At 41.0% G+C, this 18,808-nt stretch overlaps 1 protein-coding gene across 3 annotated transcripts in view; it reads left to right on the top strand.

Annotated features, from left to right (window-relative positions):
- The window catches only part of samd12 (sterile alpha motif domain containing 12), a 177,634-nt gene that overhangs the window by 79,327 nt on the left and 79,499 nt on the right, over positions 1-18,808 (top strand). The gene's annotated exons all lie outside the window — the stretch shown is intronic.

Below are 18,808 nucleotides of genomic sequence, written 5' to 3'. Positions count from 1 at the left end.
ATTAATAATGCACCACAATCTTGCTAGTAAATGTAATGCATGGCAAAATGTCGGTCAGACAATGAGATTTGTGAATCATATAATTTACCAGGCAGACATGATGTGTAGCGCTGTGCTGTGCTTTGCCTCTTGGCGCCCTTCCTAAGTCCCGCCCTTTTTGGGAACTCGATGTAGATTTTCTTTACACTAGCTAACTAGCTAGCTAATCAAGTTAGGTAGTGTTTTGCTAACATTAGCTAATTTAAAGGAGTAATCTCTAATATGTTTACTGCAATAAATCATAAAATGACCATGATGTATCATCAGAGATCAAGGAAACACAAGTTTAAACACTGCAGCTGCGGCATCCTCCTTTGAAATTTCAATTCTGGGGTCAGAATAACTTTTAGTTTGCCTGTTTCACGTTAATTAGAGTTCAAACTGTTTTCAAAGCAGTGGGGCTTTGTTTTCAGGATAACAGGCTTAGCTTTAGACTGACAGTTATAATCAGCTGATCAACTTACAGTGTAGGTCTCATTGTCGCTGGTTATTGTCGCTGTATAATGTTGTGCTTGTCTTGCACTCCTGCAGTGTTTCTGCAACCTTCCTGAGCTTCCTTGAGTCTGGAGAGGAGGGGACGGGGGGGAGACAACTCTCTTGAACCAGAGATTGTATTTTAAATAGGATTTCAGTCTATTTAATATCCTGTCTGTGGCTCTAACTCGCTATTTGGACTACAGTACTCATTTTGTCTTTTTGCACATGTAATTGCTACTGCTCCTTTAAGATCAGTATATATGTTGGCCCCTCATACCATCTTCACCCATATTAAAGTTTAGGTTTTCTTTTCAACTTAGACAAGTCTACCATGCAAACACAGGAAACAGGAAAGGAGAAAGTTGACTGAAGTTCTGTTTTGGAGCACAGAGCAAAAAGGGGCTTGATGTCCTGAAAGGAACCAGGCTAAGCTAACAAGTTGAAACATTTGCTAGTGGACTTTTAGCGATCTTGTCAGCTTGCAGATCTCTATTTTTGATAATATTTTATTGAATGAAATGGTGCACCATGAAAATAGAGAGAAGCTACAAGAGCTTCTGTGGCTAACGTGCGCTAGTCCGGCCAGGCCAGTTAGCCCATTTAGCTCGTCACCTGCAGCAGTTCAGCTGGTGCTGTGGTTAATCACCATAAATCGGCAAGCTTCTGGCCCCACATATTTGGTATGAGTGAGCAGATGTCATTTCCTGGTGTGACTACCACTTTTTCATCCTTGCCTTTGTTGCCACATCAGTGGAACAGTGTGAAACCAGCTCTGTGTATCATGCCACATGCATGCACACGTTTCTGTACGTGTGTATGCTGTTGCAAAGCATTGCACCATGGTGCTACAAGTTCTTAAAAAGTTCTCAGGGCACCTTAAGACCGACAATTTTACCTGAACAGGGTGAGAAGTGATGACTTACGAAGTTGAGCTGTGATGCTGTTTCACGTTTCAGGACGACTGCGGAGTCGAGAGACTTTGCAAGACACTCATCTCAACAATACGTGTAGGTGCTGTTTCACTCCAACGCCAGCACGAGGATAATCGGTGCTGGCGTGCTGACAGAAGAACAAATACCTTCACAATTTTGTAAGGCATGTTTTCAGACTATTAATACTCAAAAAAAAAGAAACACAGTCAGTTTAGGTGTCAGCAGAGAGGAACCGTTTATCACGCTGGGAGGAAGATCTGCACTGAAATATTGCAGTTTTCTCTGGAAGCAGAATACATTAAGAAATGAAGCTGCAGGAAATTAGCTGAACTGATTAACTGCTGAAACCACATCTTACACTAACAAAGTTTGTCCAGTAACACAGTCCTCATAATTCACTCAGGTCAGCCTCCTCAGCTGTGACAGTAATCAATAATTTTACAGCATTAAATAATTAGATGGTGGTAACTCAAGAATATTTTATTAGAAACCAACCATGACAACTGTAATATAATAAATTAGATTATTACATTTCTGGAATATTAAAAATTTGACAAATGAATAGTTTATGGAGCTTATTGGCTCACAAAATAATTTGACTATAATTTAGAAAATTATCATTTCCGGTTTAATCTAACAATAAAAAAGTGCTGATTGTTATTATTATTATTGTTATTATTATTATTATTATTATTATTATTATTATTATTATTATTATTATTATTATTGTTATTGCAGTTTAACTGAGTGCACTTGTTGGTGTGAAGCTAATTTTAACTTCTTAATATGCTTGGGTGTGGTCATTTGTAATGAGGAACTGATTATCAGGTTTTGTATTTAAATCTTAATTTGAAAAGTAACAAGTAACTTAAGGCTGAACTCGACTCTAAACTCACACATCAGCCTACCTGAGTCTCAGGTTTTATCCCACATCACATTTTATTGCCTTTCTTCAGCTTCTGTGATGTAAAAACATCAGATCTGCACACTGAGAGAAAGTAAAAGTGTGCATCCTGCTCAGAGTTCATAGTAAAATCCTTGTCCGGCACGGAGCGTCTCTCCTGTCGGGCCGACTGCCGTCCGTCGAGGAGTCCATCACACTTTCATTGTTTTTATATTTTTGTTTTTACCACCATCTGGTTCGAAAGCGGTTTCGCTGACTTCACTGACAGACACCGAAGTCACGCTGAGACCGCAGGGTTGGTAAAGTTTACGGGCTGCCATGCTGGTGCTCCTGCATGGATTTAATCGTATATATTATGTACAGGAGTCGTTTCTCGTCTGTCTGTTGGTTGCTGGTGCGTGTTGCCGTTTTTTATCTTGTGCCCCGACTATAAAATCAAACTCTGAGTCAACATGGCTTGGGAGGTGATCTAAAAGGGTTTCAAAATACATATTTCATCTCAAATTTCAAAAACTGAAGCACTGAGATTCAACTGACAAAATGTAACTCAGGGTCTTCATGACTGATGACTGAGATCCCTGATTTTTCTGGCTGCTCTACTTGTAACTAAACCTTTAAATGCAGAGAAGAAAAAAATGCATTACTTCCTTGAATACAGTCCTGTAGAAATAAAAAGAAGCTTAAAATTGAAAGCCGCAGGTACCTTGAAACTGTGTGCAGTCCTTGAATAAATGTATTTAGTTTCATTGCACTGCTGTCAGCATGTATGGATCTGAACAATAATTCTTGCTGTATATTCACACGAGGTACAATATATTTACAAACTGATTCACATTATTACCTCCGTTGAATTTCACCTTTCACCAAAGACACATGCAATAACATTCACCTTTTCCGCTATTAACTTCACTGTTTTCTGTTACCGAAGCAACCACCACATCCTTCCTCCATCATCTCTTCCTATATGCGCCCTGTGGCCTCCTGCAGTTTCTCACTTTAACCTCATTTCTTTTGCTTTCTACATAATTCACTTCTCGCTTTGCACAGCGCATCTCTCTGCAGCGTGTTTCATAACAACAGCCAGGCGCTGTTGTTTTCCATCCTCTCCTCCTCGCCCTGTGATTCTCAGCTTCCCTCGTCTCTTCCTCAGCAATTCTAGCAGCTGCCCTCCTCCATCACCGCTATATCGCCGCCGCCGCCGCTGCCGCTTCCATCAGCACCCGTCTGCCCACAGACTCTCAAACAGGGCTCTGCCGCAGGGGCCCAGAAACAAATTCTAGGGATCTTTGTCACTCTGCGAAATTCTTGGAAAACATTTGGAGGGTAATAAAGCAGCTTCTCTCCCCCGTCGCTGTTTGGTCCCCCTAGCAAGCGGAAAAGAGAAAGAGAAAGAAAGAGTGCGAGGCAGAGAGTTTAGCTGAGTGATGACACTTTGCTCAGGGCGACTCCTCTTCCTCCTCGTGCTCTCTGTCTCGTCCTCGCTGCTCTCCTCTCCTATCTTCTCCTCTCCTCCCTCTGTATTGATGACATGAGAAGCGACAGTCCACCATCCTCAGCAGCGACCGGCCGCTGGCCTCAGCGGGAAGCGGCCCGTTAGTGGAGCCGCTCTGGGCCTCAGGGAGAAGAGGACAGAGGGACGGAAAAGACACTGAAATCTGGAAGAGAGAAGAGGTGGAGGAGGAGTCGTTTTTCATTTTTATTAGAGAAAATTGGGTTTCCCTGTTGTTTTACATTAGATGATTTATGCATGGATTCATCACAGGAAGGAATAACAGATTGGTATAAATGAGGACAAGGTCTTATAAGTAATAATAAGCATAACATTGAAACATTTTTTATTTGACATTAGTTTAGAGCTACTATTAATCGGCTTCCACAATTAGTTAAACAGGATATAGCACTGAAACAATGACATCTTTATGCCCAAAAGGTCAAACGCCAACTTTGACATCATGATGGGGTTTTTTTTTTGCATAATTTAAGAATGAAGTGGAAGGTTTCAGACTTCACACGCGTGTTAAACATTGATTCGTACAGTATGAGCTTTTCTTCATTTCTCCATCTCTGTCTTTCACTCACTGCCTCATCCTAATCTTTGAATGCCGTCAGAATAAACTATATATCGGAACGTACCCAGCTGATCGTGATACTGTGTGTGAGCGACTCGCCCTGCATTCCCAATCACATACTTTTTTGTTTTTAATTTCAGTAAGCACTACAGCCAAGTGTGTACTGCTGCATGCAGGATGCATACAGTGAGACATACTAAGTCCTTGTAATATTGCACGTTGAACTTTGTTGCTTATACCCCTATCACAAAGGATTATGGGAAAAATCCACCTGGCTGCAGTACAACATCCTGGTATTCATTCATTAATTAGTTCAACAGCTGGAATGATGCATCATCAATGTAGTGGTAACATCTGTTTAGCCAAATATAGGCTTTATAGGTTACATTTTATTCAATTTCTTCCAAGTCTTTGGACACAAACATGGATGTAAACTTGACTTGATGCAACTTGACTGGTTGGCAGAGGCAGACAACCGTGGGACGTTAATTCTAGTTATTTATATTTTTGCTTCTGGGAGATGCAGTGTGAATAAAGACCTCCTACTTTGATGCACACATTTGTACATTAGCAGAAATGTAGCAGTGAAAGTGCAATGAAAATATTTTGTCCCTAAAATCAGTAAAATCGTGACCTCAGTATTGATAAAAAAAAAAAATGACTCACTTATCAGGACCATTACTTGAAGTTTCCTGTCTTTAGCAGCTGTATCACTGAAAGTACTGCGTGTGATGGAGTGCTGAGAAAATTGGAACAGTGAGAAGAGGAGGAGAAGGAAACAGAAGTATTTTAAGTCTCCTAAGCTGTCGCTTCTGGAGACGCTTTTGGCAGGGAGGGAGAAATTGGAAGCAGACGAGATGGTGGAGTATTTCTAGGCCCAGGGCGCAGCTTCCTCGAGCTGTTGCTAGAGGGAAATACAGCTGTAACCGGCGAGGAGCCGAGCAGACGGAGACGGAGAAATGAAGTGAGAAGGTGGCGGGGACCGGTGATGAGACGATGGAGAGAAAGAAAGAAGAGGGAGGGATGGTGAGAAGAGTCGGGGGAGAGGGAGACAGTAGGTGACAAGAAGGTAGGATGAGGAAGAAAAGGAGACAGAGAGGCGGTGAGAAGATGGAGGAAAAAGGAGGGTGAGGAGTGTGAGAAAGAGAGGAGGTGAGAAAAGGAAACCCTCCTCCTTCTGAGGGCTGATGGAAGGCAAACTATGAAATGTCTATATATAAATCATCTATATGTGCACATTTGTATATATACTGGAAACCCGGGATTCAAATAATGGCTGAGTTTCAAATAAAAGATGAATTAATAAAAAACAAGTGAAAAGCATTGAGGAGGGCATCACTGCCAACAATTTGCTGCTCTGAGTTTCCTTTTTAAAGAGGCACTCCACACATTTTTTAGCATGAAAACTTGATCTTGACCTAAATCTTGTGTGTGTCTGTGATTACATTTGGAAATTATTGGCATGAACACACCTTCACACACTTCGGTCAGGGGTCGGCGACCTTTACTCTCAAAAGAGACATTTTCAGCCAAAAAAGCAGGAAAAAAAATCTGTCTGGAGCTAAAACTATTAAAATGATCTATTTTGCTCTGAGACGAGGGAGATACAAGACTAGCCACCAGCCAGATTTTGAAGAAAAGGTGCCAAGCCAGAGACGTAATGAGGCACATTTTAGCTGACAATGGGCCTCATGCAAGAACCACTCGTCCGAACAGATTTCTTCTTAGGTGGTGTGTACAAGTGAGTTAAGAGAACTTATTGCATTCACCAATTTTCTCATATTTTGAATTTTCTTTAAGGTACGAACACAATTTCTGAGTGGTCCAGACCTGTCGTAGAGTCACGTGCAGTCAGTCTGCTGGTATCCAAACCAAAGTTTTTCACTAATTACTGCATATTTCATTAGTTGAATAGTTTTAGTTGTTAGTTAGTTGAATCTGGTGTGGCATGTTTGTACAAGCCTGTCGTATGAAGAAAAGTAAGCGACATTTAAGATAAGAATACGAAAATGTTCTTGCATGAGGCATTTTTTTTCCCCCCAGTTCGTTGTAGAGGTTACACATTTTTGCAGCTGGAAAATGCAAGAATCACTTTAGATGTACAAAAATGATAAATAAAAAGTAATGTAATGTAAAAAAAAAATCAAATGAAATAACCATTCCCATATAGTTTTTTTGTCAAAGTCACAGGGAGGAACTGGAGAGGGGCTTAATAACCACATGAGGGCCCCTGGAGCTGCGGGTTGCAGACCCCTGTTTTAGGGTGAAACTGTGGCTGCCAAAGGGTGGGGAATTTTTTTCACCCAACTAACCTATAGAGCTGCTAGTCGCAGCTAAAAATATATACATAAAGTATGAATATATAAATTTATATTATATAGGAGGAGAAAAAGAGACGAGAGAGAAGTGCATGGTAGAGCACAATAGACAGAGAGAGAGAGCGAGACATCCAGTATCTCTAAAGAGAGAGGGTGTTAGAGCAAGTGAGGTCCACAATAGACAGAAAGGAGAGAGAGCAGGCGAGCGACAGAGAGGTGTTGTAATTACTGCAGTGTACCCAGACAGAATTAGCTAGACGGACAGTGATTAACCTTTAAGGCTTGCCGGGCCATGGGAGGGAAATAATTAGATTTCCCCTCTCCTCTCTCCGTCTCTGTGTCTTTGCCACGGGGACGGCGGCGAGTGGAGGCTCACTGCTTATTGCTTATAGTCAACAGAGACAGAGCGAGACACTCCAAACAGAAAGCGATACCCAAACAACAACAATGGCCTCTGCAGAGTGTTGAGTGGACGGCCTGAGAGTGGCACTTTGGCAAAGCAAAGGGTGCTCAGCTCCGCTAAAGCTGCACTGATGCACCTTGTTTAGTGTGAAGACTGAAAGAAGAAAGAGCTTGATGAAGAAGTTCAGTCGCTCGATCGCTGTGGAAAATGTGCGTTGTTGACCAGTTGTCAGTTTCAGGATTTAACGCCTTCGTAAATCTGGCGGCGGGATGGTGTTACTCGCATTTTTCAGCAGGCACGGCTGCGTTGCGTTACGGCTGCACCGCGGCAGCCAGACCGATCTGTGGCCATTCTAGACAATGCTTGTGATTCCACCAGAAGCAGCTCTCTGCTTCAAATACGCACTGAGTCTATTTTTGACAGATGTTGTCTGTTGTCAGTTAACACTGAGCAGATCAAACAGGCAGGAAGACTCACGATCATAAAGACAGACTGACAAGAAACTATTTAACCACGTAGCCTGCATATCCATGGTAGAAGCACAAAGAGCAAGGAAAGAGGACCTAATCAAAAAAAATCTGAGCAAGTAAACATAATCAGCAGCGCAGACGTGCCATGCTTGGTGGAATCAATCAGTTAGAGGGAGGAGGAGGTTTCAGACGCTGCTGGACAATCCAAGAAGCACCTTGTTTGAAGCACACTGACCTGCAAATCCAGGTGTACCTTTGGATTTTGTGACAACCATTCATTAATAATCGCTAACATAATTGTATGAAACACTTCCTGTCTGATGACATCACACCTTATCAGGCCTGCTCACCCCGTCCAGCTCAGTCTTCAGCAGTGATCAGTTGTGTTCAGAGTTACCTGTTAGCTGTTTGACAGTCCTGCCTGAGTCACCAGTGTTGTGCTGTGTGCTGAACTGTGTGCATCCCTGAGGATAAGTACACAAAATATAGCTGATTTAATTGATGTTTAGTGTTGGGCAGCTGTACAGTGTGTACCTAGCATGCTAACGTTAGCAATTAGCATGCCGGTGGTTAGTGCACTAACTAGCTAAATAGACATTATATGCAGTTGCATTGTTTAAATGGTTTGGTTAGCAATGGCAATGGATGCACCCTCATTAATCTTTGTTGTGTTCACAGTATGAGCGTCTTATGCAGCTTAATGTGGGTGTAATTTGAGTTATATGCTCGGTGTAATGTGCTAACTGATGCTATAAGTGTGGTGCTGTACTGTGCACTCTGCTGAAGCAATAGGATAACAGTGGCTATATTAATACAGAGATAATGTTATTGATTTCTGCCTTTATTGTTGCAGGCCACACACAAACACAAACACACACACACACACACACCTCTACTACATGCACACTGGAAAAGAAAGAAGGCTTAAAGAAAGAAGGAGCTGCTTCCTGGTGTGTTCTCCATCCAGCATCTATAGTTTTACCTGGTTCTCACCAACAATAATGCACAATATATATATAAAAGTTAGGAATAATCTTTTAATGCTCACTTATTTCCCAACACAGGAAAAGTCTGCACTCATTGCTTTCCACTGATTGGCTTGGTTATAGAGGCCAGTTTGCATAGATATAGATACAGAGATTTTACAGAGATTTGGACACTAATTGCACATGACATTAATGCAAAGTGCTGTTAACATTAATTGCATCTTGACATAATAATGGCACAAAGTGAATAAGCTTCAAAAATGTGTAAAGCAAACACTTCAGTTAAAACTGATGTCAAACAATATGACAAAGCTCAACTTGCTTATTTGTGTCTGAAGATTTTAGCAAAGTTGACTTTTCTTTTTCTATTATTTGTACAGCAGAAACTCTAAAGACAGTGAAAAGGAAACATGCTGCACATTTTATGAGCCTTTATGAGGTTTATTCTTTGTAATATCTCACTAATGAGGACTAGGCAACTGTGACAAGATATCGTCTTAGATTTTGGATATTGTTGTATCCTGATATTGCACAAGTGTTGTCTTTTTCCGTTTTTAAAGGTTGCACAACAGTACAGTGATGTAATTTTCTGTTCTAGCTGCTCTATTTTTTACCTTTACCTCGATATTTCACAGTAAGTATTTGATAAAATGTGAGAATCACCAGAATTGGAGTTCTTAAACAGTTTGCTTCATATAAAAGCATTTAAAGTAAAATGAAACCTTGTTTGTGACAGTTAATGGCAAGATGTTTTTATTAAAGAGCTTTTGTCGAGTACAGCTGTGCTTCGAAGGAGCGGAAATGAAAACAAAAGATACAATCGGCAGCAAAAAAAAAAAGGTTTTATAAAATGTCAACACATGTTAGAAAACAAGTAAAATGTGAGAAGGAAGGACAGTTAATAAAACATCAATACATAGAAGAAAACTAATAAAAGTGAGTTTTATGAAGTGATTTTAAACATGATACAGGGTTCGTTGGTTTCTTGTAGAGAGACTTGCTCGTTGTTCGGTTTATATTTAGCTTTAATAGGTGTATCCATAGAAACAAACACATCTTTCTGCACCTGCGACAAAATGTAGAGGGCAGGGTGTTAAACAGAGGAATCTGTCTGGAGTTATGGCTTCATATTAACCCCTGTGACAGCTGAAAAAGTCAGACTCTGACACAGTGGAAAAGGGGGAATGAGAACGTTCTGATTAATTAGGTTGTTTTCTTCATAACGCCATTTAACCGTTCAGATAGTTGTGTGTAAAAGCCCCTAGTGACTGCACTGAATCTCTCTGAATTAACTCTAATACAAAGATTGGAAGCCGTTAAGCCGTTGCGTTTCTCCCCTTCTCTCGAAAAAAAAAATCTCATTTTGCTCTTCTTCTGTATTCAATTTCATGCTTATAACCATTTCAGAGTTTTCAATAACAGCCCTATGCCAGTAAATATGCTATTACTGGCTTGTGAAATCATCACTCCTAAAAAGAAACTTGAATTACACAGCTGACAGAGCTGTATGAAAGTGGTTTTCTGAGTACATAGTGCTAATCTGTGAATGTAGACACAGGCTCGCTGTTTATGCTTCATTTGCTGTAACAGAGTCTCGTTTAAAAGAGAAGACGGAGACAACTTTGAAAGAAATTAGACAGAGATGCTTTGCGGTTTCACTTTCCTTCACTTTGTGCATTTGTCCGTCAGAGTTGTAGCAGTTGTTAAGAGTTGGTGAGGAGTTTGTTCGCTTGAATCCTTGATTTATACTTTCTGGTAAATGTTAAGGAGGTGCTTTTCATGTAAATGTTTGCAGTTCTGTCACCAGTAAATCACAGAAAATATAAAAGCAAATGTTCAAAATAAAGTAAATAGTTAAAGCTCCACTCCAGGCAGTGTGAGCTGATGTTTTAGGAGAACGCTAAGAGATTCGTCCACTCCGTTAGCAAAGAGATAGCATGGTTAGCGACAGCAGTGGCTCTAACACAAACTTTTTCTGGTGCTACGTCCTGTGAGAGCTGCTCAGTGGCCCATGAAGCAGATTTTGGTGTCAGAGCTCCTGCATATGCTTCTGTAATGTTTAATTTAATCGTGCCCCTCTTCTAGACTTTCCAATAATTATTGAACCGGACAGACTGAATCCTGATCATGATAGTCATTTCATGGGACTCGTAACGCTCAAAAAAACTGTACACCCTCTTCTTTCACAGTGTAAGTCTCCTTGTGCCACAGAACATTATGTGACATTGTCATTAAACGGTTTGGCCACGATGTCAGATTGGTTTTGAAGCCCGTTGCTTTTCCTGGAGGCTTGGTGATAACTCCTTCTCAGCCCACTGTGGTCAGACAGTGTTATTGCAGAAGGTTGGGACATGCTCAAGTCATTTTTTTTATAATGTTAGTCTAAAAGCACAAAACACATTTCGCCTCCAGGTGCTTTTTTCTCCTTTTCATGTCATGTCACTGTCCCACTGGTCCAGAGAGGGAGCGGCTAAAGGCTTAAGGGCGACAGAGGGACATGACGGTGGGCCTGTGCAAGCTTTTAGGATGATGTATGACAACGACTGTTGTTATATGTCATGGTTCCATTTTAGTTTGGTTTTTATTTATCAAAAATATTTGGTGAACAGTGTGGTAAACCAGCATTGTCAGGAAATGACAGTGTGAAATATCTAAAAAATGCCACGGTGCACCGGAGTGCGGCTTTAAGAATTCCTTCTTTCCTTTTTTTTTCTTTTCATAATGTAGGTGTTGTCTGTGGTTAAACAACAGCTGCATCCACTTTTCTAAGCCTTGAATCTCAGACACAATAGTCTAAATTTTTTATTCGGGTCCCAGGGTGAAAAAGTTCAAAACAGCCTTTGTGGCCCCGGGGCAGTAAATGAAGGAAGCTTTCCTGTTGTGCTTTAGTAGACCCCGGTTCCTTTGCTCCAGGCACCTTAATGAATTATCTCTCTTCGCTTCATGGCTTCATAAAGGAAATCTCTTCAGTCAGAGAGCTTCACTGAACAGGATGTCCTCCTCTGTCTCTTTTTTTTCCCTCTACTGTTTTATAACTAGTTCAACATGTAAAGTTTGCTGACATGAAGATCTTGAGCGCCTATAGAAACTTAAGTGAGCTAAGCACAAATATGGGCAAGGATTGCACATTTGTGGGTTCCACAGTTTCCATGGCTTGTAGATTAACACCTCATTTTACAGTCTGGTGATTGTGGGATAACGAGCAGCCAGATCAATAACTTTTAACATGCCTGAAGGAAGAACGTTGTTAGCTTTCCTCAGACGTAGCACGGCAAACTGTGAGCATGAGCAGCATTTGTTCAGCTATCTCACCATGCCTGCTAAAAGATCCTTCAGCTTTGTTACTTTCAAACTAAACTCAAACGTAATTAGTCCATATAGAAAACATGATATAGTTTGCAGATATCCAACATCATTATGGCGCTGTTGGTTGCCATTTTGCATCTAAAAGTAATTTAAAAAACAAGCTGAAATGTTTAAAACTTTCAGTAACACTTTATTTGAAGGGAGGAGCTGCATGGGTAACTGAACTAACTGCAACTACAGCAGCTAGCAGCTACCTTAGCAATAAGTAAAGCTCTCTGTCCATCAGGAAACTCCATAAATCACCTCAGTTCTTCATTCCTTTTTGTCAAACTGGCCTTCTAACATTTAATTGCATCTTAATGACTGGTTCCAATTGTAGTTAGAGTCAAGGAAATTATTTTCTCTTCCATGTTCATGATAGGTAGCACGATAAATAGTACGATACCAAACATTCAAGTCTCTTGCACCTCTCGCCTCATTACAGCTGCAGAATTCAAACCAGTGAAGGTCAGCAAAAACAAGATTTTCATTTTCATTTTTTGTTTACACTCAAGAACTTGTGTGTTTGAACATTTAACTCAGGTTAACTTACAAATACCCATATGAGCCTCAGAAAGTTGGATTTTCAGGATAAGGGCTTGGAGATCAAATTTTGGGCTTGACCGCTGGCATCGGCAGATCATCCTCTCCTTTGTAGATGCACACCTAGATTGAAAGAGACACTGTCACTCTGTAGTCGTTTAGTGTCTCTTTGTGATAGTTCTGTGGATCTATAGTACTTTTGTGTCTCTTGGTAATTACATGATTGACTTTCTCAAAGAAATGTTCAGTCACTTCAGACAGATGCTCTGTGCCCAGTAGGCCCATTTAGTAATTCATCCATAAGCAGATAATCTGCTTCTTAGCCAGCCTATCCAATTTATTTGAATGTCTGAAAGTGGCCCTAAGTATATCTGAAAACATATCCCATTAGCTCATTTTTGCCTGTAAATATCCCATACCAATCCCCAGCCAAGAAACTTGACCCCTAAAATCTTTGTTTTAGCTTCAAATAGAAAAGAATTTCTTCTTCTTTTTCAGAATAACCAGGGCTGTGTAAACACGAAGCAATATTTGACAGAAATAATAAATATTCATGATAAATTCTATATATGTACATTGTATATAGACTATAAAAGTCTAAAAAGTTAAAAGTTTGCCTAGACACAACAATCAGTTCATGAGCAAGCCTCACACACACAGCGGATTTCAATTGTGTCATATTTAATACTAAGTTATCATTGTTTGAGCTGTCATTGTTATGACAACTTGACATTAACCAAAGCAACATAACCTGTCAAGGTAGAGAAAGAAGAAACCACCTCAGTACTGTATTCCCTGTCAAACTGGCCACAGTCAGTCTCTGACGCTGTGTTTCTTCTCAATCCAGCCGATGTCTCCAGTTCAGCCAGACTCAGCTAGATGCTAACAAGGCTAGCATGGTGGAGGAAAGACTCAACCAATGAATTAAACGCATACTTTTTTGCAGAGCTGATGATGGAAGTTACTAAGGAGTGAACAATCCTGTGTTCTTGTCATCTCTGTTGAGAAATGCACATGCGCAGTACCAATTCACACTCCCGCCCACACTGCTAGTGTCGTCAGCGTCTAGTTGAGTCTGGTTGGGCTGGACAGGGATCAAACACAGCCTCTGAGACCGACGGTGGCCTGTTTGGAGACAGGGAATACAGTACCAAGGTGGTTTTCTTGCTGGGTTTGGCCCTGGCACCCCGGGGCTGAGTCAGATAATTAGTTGGCTAGCTCCATGACTAACAGAGCTAAACTGGACCTGATCTGTTGTTCCATGAAATCTGAATTCAGTCAATTTGACCAGGCAGCATCGACATAATCCGGGTCTTTACAGAGGAAAGGCCCACATTTTCTGAGCAAACTAGCCAAAATGTTTCCAGTCCTGGCTATCATGAGTGAATAGAGTATCTTCCCTCCAAAGTCTTTATTGAAACCATTCAGTCTAAAGACTTAAGGAGCTCAGGGTGACTACTGTCCTTCCTCTGGGCTTTTCAGGGAATCAGATGTCTTGCTCCAGTGTGTGGGGAGCTGAGAGCTCTCATTATCCGAGTTCTCTCCTCAGGATCCTGCCCTCTGTGGGGGCACTTCCTCCTTAAACCTCCCTCAACTCCATCCATCCACCCCACCACCATCTCCTCCCCACCCTCATTCTCACTCTTCCTTTTTCTTTTCCTTGCTGCAAGCGAAGGTCAAATTAATTCTTTTTCATAATTTCCTGTCAGCCAGATTCTTCCCTTGGAGACTCTGTCTATAGCTCAGTGCCTGAAAGATGTGATTAAGGTGAAGACAAAGTGAATACCTGTGTCTGACAAAGTGAATAATGTTTTTTTATACCCTTATCCATATAGATATAAGCTGTATGGTAATATCACATTTAATAAAGTCTCCCACAGTTTCACTTTTACTCTTCTTTTGAATATGAATACAATGCGGATGCCTTGGGTGACTCTCTGCACATTAGGAACTAATATGGCTCATTCTCACAAAGGAAATGTCATTTAGGAGCAAATGGCCTCGCTGCTCAGACGACACAGTGTGCCCTAACCTTGCTCATTAACGCCGTGGGTCTCTGAGGGTCTCAAAGCCTAAACGCAGGCATCCACAATACAGCTACACACCTCTGACGGTAATAATGTTATGAAATACAGAGAGTAATTGCATCCCCTGTTGTGAAAGCAAAGGCTCCTTTCATTAAGGCATGAATTGAAACTGGTCTTGGTAATGAAGGTAGAGCAGACACCCCATAGCTGGTATGACGTTCATTCAATCACTAAATGGAGTCCAGTTGTATTTTGAAATAAGAAGGGAGGGAAGAGAAAAGAAAATGAGCTAACTCATGCAGCATATTGAAAAGGATTACCCCCCCTCCCTGAAAAAAAAAGAACACTTTTTTTTATAACCTCGAGCTGTAATTCTCCTTGACATGCAGTGAAGACTCCCTGCTCAGGGCCCCCAATTACAGACTCACTCCAAACGTTTCACACTGGACTGCCAGTCGGCCATTTTCTTTCTTCTGCGGGAGGAAAACAGCAGAGGGGGAGTTGTGCAACCGTCAAGGTTAGGCGAAGCACATTTCATCTAGTTTTACCCAGGGAGAAGCGAGGGATGCATGAATACAACAAAACCCACACTTACCTCCAACTCTGACTCTCAAGGACGGCGGAGCAGGACGCAGCCGAGTATGAACAACCTGCACAGATCTCTTAATGAAGCTGGAGCAGAGAGGGCACCGCCAGAATTCAGAACAATGAAGACGAGAGTGAACAGATAAGAGACGTAATCAAGAAAGATAAGACGTTATTTGAAGGGGTGTGCATAAGACTATCATTAGACTGTCATAACCATGTCATGACCCTCTTTATGTATGTTTATGACTGTTGTCATTAGGTGTTTCAATGCAAAAGATGTGTTTGTTATGACAACATTTCATTAATCAAGCTAACAATGTGTCTGTTGTGACAGCTTGGCATTAACCATGACAATGTCTTTGTTATAACAACTTAACATTAACAAACATGACATAACCTCTCAATGCAGAGAAAGAAGAAACCACCCTTGTACTGTGTTTCCTTGTCATAAATGTGTAATTAAGTTTTATTATACTGTCAGATGCTTTTATATCGATGCCATGAATACTCTCCTGAACTTCAAGTGCAGTGATGCCATTTGGACTGGTCATAAACCTGTCGTCATAAGTTATAACGCCAGTTTGACCACTGAGTACAGTACCAAGGTGATTTAACTTACTTGGTACTGCACACTGTCATCAAACTGTCCTGTCCATTATACTTTAAGAGTAGGAAACTATTCCTGAAAGCATTACAAAAGCATTTGGCAGTGTAATGAAACTCCTTATGGCAGCCTTATGTCATGAGGTCAAGGAAAATATCCATGACACTCTTATAATGCTTTCATTATGGCCAGTGTCAAAACCAACCAAATATAAAAAACATAATGTGATGTTAAAACTTAACTTTACAGTTTGATATGGTCAAGTGGTCATAACAAAGACACTGACGGATTATCTTGTCTTGGCTTGATTAATGTCAACTTGTTAAAACAAACACATCTTAAACAACTTTGCATTAAAAATTACAGAATTGACCCAATGACACTTAATGACAATGGTTATAAATAGACTCCTTCATGTTAATGACAGGTGTCATGATGTGGTTATGATACTGTAATGTCAGTCTTATGCACACCCCTTCAAATAAAGTGTTAACAATAAATACAGAAGCAGACAATGACGGTCTGATAAAATTTAATGACAAGTCCAAAATGTACCATTTTAATTGAGTTAAACAGTTTAAGTTTGATAATGTCAAGTTGTTATAATAAATGCATTTCAAATGAAGCTTAATGACAACAGTCATATACATTAATAGACTCATGACAGGTGTTATGACATGGTTATGACAATGTAATGACAGTCTTATGTGCACCACTTCAAAGAAATTGTTACAGATAAATAGAGAGACAGATGAAGGAGAAAGTGCACAGGTGGAATAGCTCGAGGCAAAGCACCGGCGCTGTAGTCATAAGCAGTGCATTGTGTGTGCGTGTGTGTGTGTGTGTAGACTCAGTGCTCTGGCCTCTGACCCGTGGCAGAGGAAAACAGATTGCTTTGACAGGTCCACTGACATCACATGAGATGTTCTGCTCTTTTGCCAGAGCCTCCAGAGAGTCCTTGGCTGCCAGATGTCCAGTAAGGTTGGAGGCATTACTGTAGCAGGTGCCCTATAATGTGACGGCTGCAAAGGGAAATTTGCAGAGAGCTTATGCATCAATATACTATTTGTATAGACTTGATCTTGCGCCACAGAGGGCGAGTCTCTGCAGAGTCTGGATCCCGTCAGTCATGTAAACTTAATGAAGTTCATGCATCTTGCAGAAGCGAACTCTGTAAATGGCGTGTTGGTGTGAAATCACAACCTGAACTCTGTGTAACAAAAACGACCCGGCTGGTCGATGAAACCCAAACGCTCAATAGTTTTGCTCTTTTATGCCTTTTTAAACCAGAAGCGGCGGGTAAGGTTTCACTGCGCAGAGCCACATTCATTAGTTTATAGTGAAATGAGAAGCCATTAAAAAGTCATTGTATCGGTCGCCTGGCAGCGCGGCTGGTTCCACTCAGTCTGCAGCCGCCTCCCGCCTCCCTGACCACCTCCGGACATCCAGGAGCCCAGACGGCACGGACAAGCCCAGACTCCTGAGCGCGGGCCTTCAGCTTCCCAGCATTCGCTCATGATCTTACCAACCTGGATCAATAGCCGGAGGACACTTACTGTACTCTGAGACTGGCCATTACCCCATAAACATGCCTGAGCACCGGCTCCAGACTCACTGCACGGACGTGTAATGGAGAGGAGAAAAATGGCACTCAGGAAGTTTTTCTTTTGCCCGCTGTTCGTTGCCAGGACGACCGTTATGAGCTTATCAGTTAATGCATCATCAGAGCAGACACCTTAATGTGTTAATGTGGTATTGCTCCCTGGTACTTTAGTTGAGATGATAATGAGATAATGCCAAGGTCTTGAAAGTTCACAGCTTCACTTTACACTTAGAACACAATTACCTACATTACAACCATATTAGTTTTAGTCAGTTGGGGATTTTGCATATGGGGTGGGGCCCAGTGTGCGATAGCTTATTTAAAAACAGAACAGGCACAAGTGGATACGCAGCACCACACAGATATATTATGAAAAGAAATGTAAACATGCATTTAATTCATTACCCTATTTCCTAGTAGGGCTGGGATGATACACTGATCTCCTGATTCTTTGCTGTCACAGTGCTTGCAACACTAGACCACAGGGGAAAGTGAAATACACACTCCTAGAGACTTTATATCATGAGTCATACTTCCAAAACAATTTGCATCCCATATCATTCTGTTTTTGTAAATTGGATTATAGCAGCATCAGTGCTATACTGCATATAAAAGTTGTAAATGAAGTAGTTTTTGAAGTTAACTGCTACCTTTAGCTGTTCTTATTCATTAAGCAGAGAACAATAAATAAAATAGAATATACTGTATGCCCTCTACTTGCATGCAGTTTCTCCACCTTGTGGTTGAAATTGAGTTTAAGTTTTGGCCAGCTGAGGCCAGTTAAAGGGACGGTTCACCCAAAAAGGAAAACTGCTCCCTCCCCCCCTTAAAAAACATAAAAAACCTCCGTACTGCTCATCTGGTGAAACCCAAGTCTATCAAAGCCCTGACATGCCGAGTTGACTTGAAAGACATCATTTACACCATGTTTTTAACCTAAATCTTCACTGTATATCCTTCAGCTTGGAGTCACGTTCATGTGTGCGTGCACACCGTCCCAACTGGGTGTGTGTGGTGTGACGGCGCGTGCGCACAATTGAACGGCATGTCGGGGCTTTACGAGACTTGGATTACACCAGACAAGCAGTATGGAGGAATTTTTATAAGTTTTTATGGACTAACCGACCCTGAATCGGCATGAGGGTTAGTAGATCATGACTGAATTTTCAGTTTTGGGTGAACTATCCCTTTAAGATAATATTATTGCAATTGCAATGCTAACTTCAGTTAGTGTGTTAATGGATTATTATGTGTTAGCATTGATTAGCTCATATTAATTCATTCAATAATAAAAAAAATTGATTTTGGAATTGTAAAAAGTATCATGATTCTTGATTTCTCATAATTTATTTCTCATTTCACTATTTTTATTCTACGTAATTCTCGAACTTGTTTCAGTGTTTACTCACATACTACTTTTATCTGCTCTCCTTGCTTTCTTTTTCACACACACACACCTACACACTGATGACTGCACACACACACATCCTGCCTTTTTCT

Source organism: Lutjanus erythropterus, chromosome 16, assembly GCF_056507025.1.
Source record: "Lutjanus erythropterus isolate fLutEry1 chromosome 16, fLutEry1.hap2, whole genome shotgun sequence".
Taxonomy (NCBI): domain Eukaryota; kingdom Metazoa; phylum Chordata; class Actinopteri; order Lutjaniformes; family Lutjanidae; genus Lutjanus; species Lutjanus erythropterus.
Note: the sequence above shows the minus strand (reverse complement) of the source record. Positions and strands in the feature narration are given on the sequence as shown.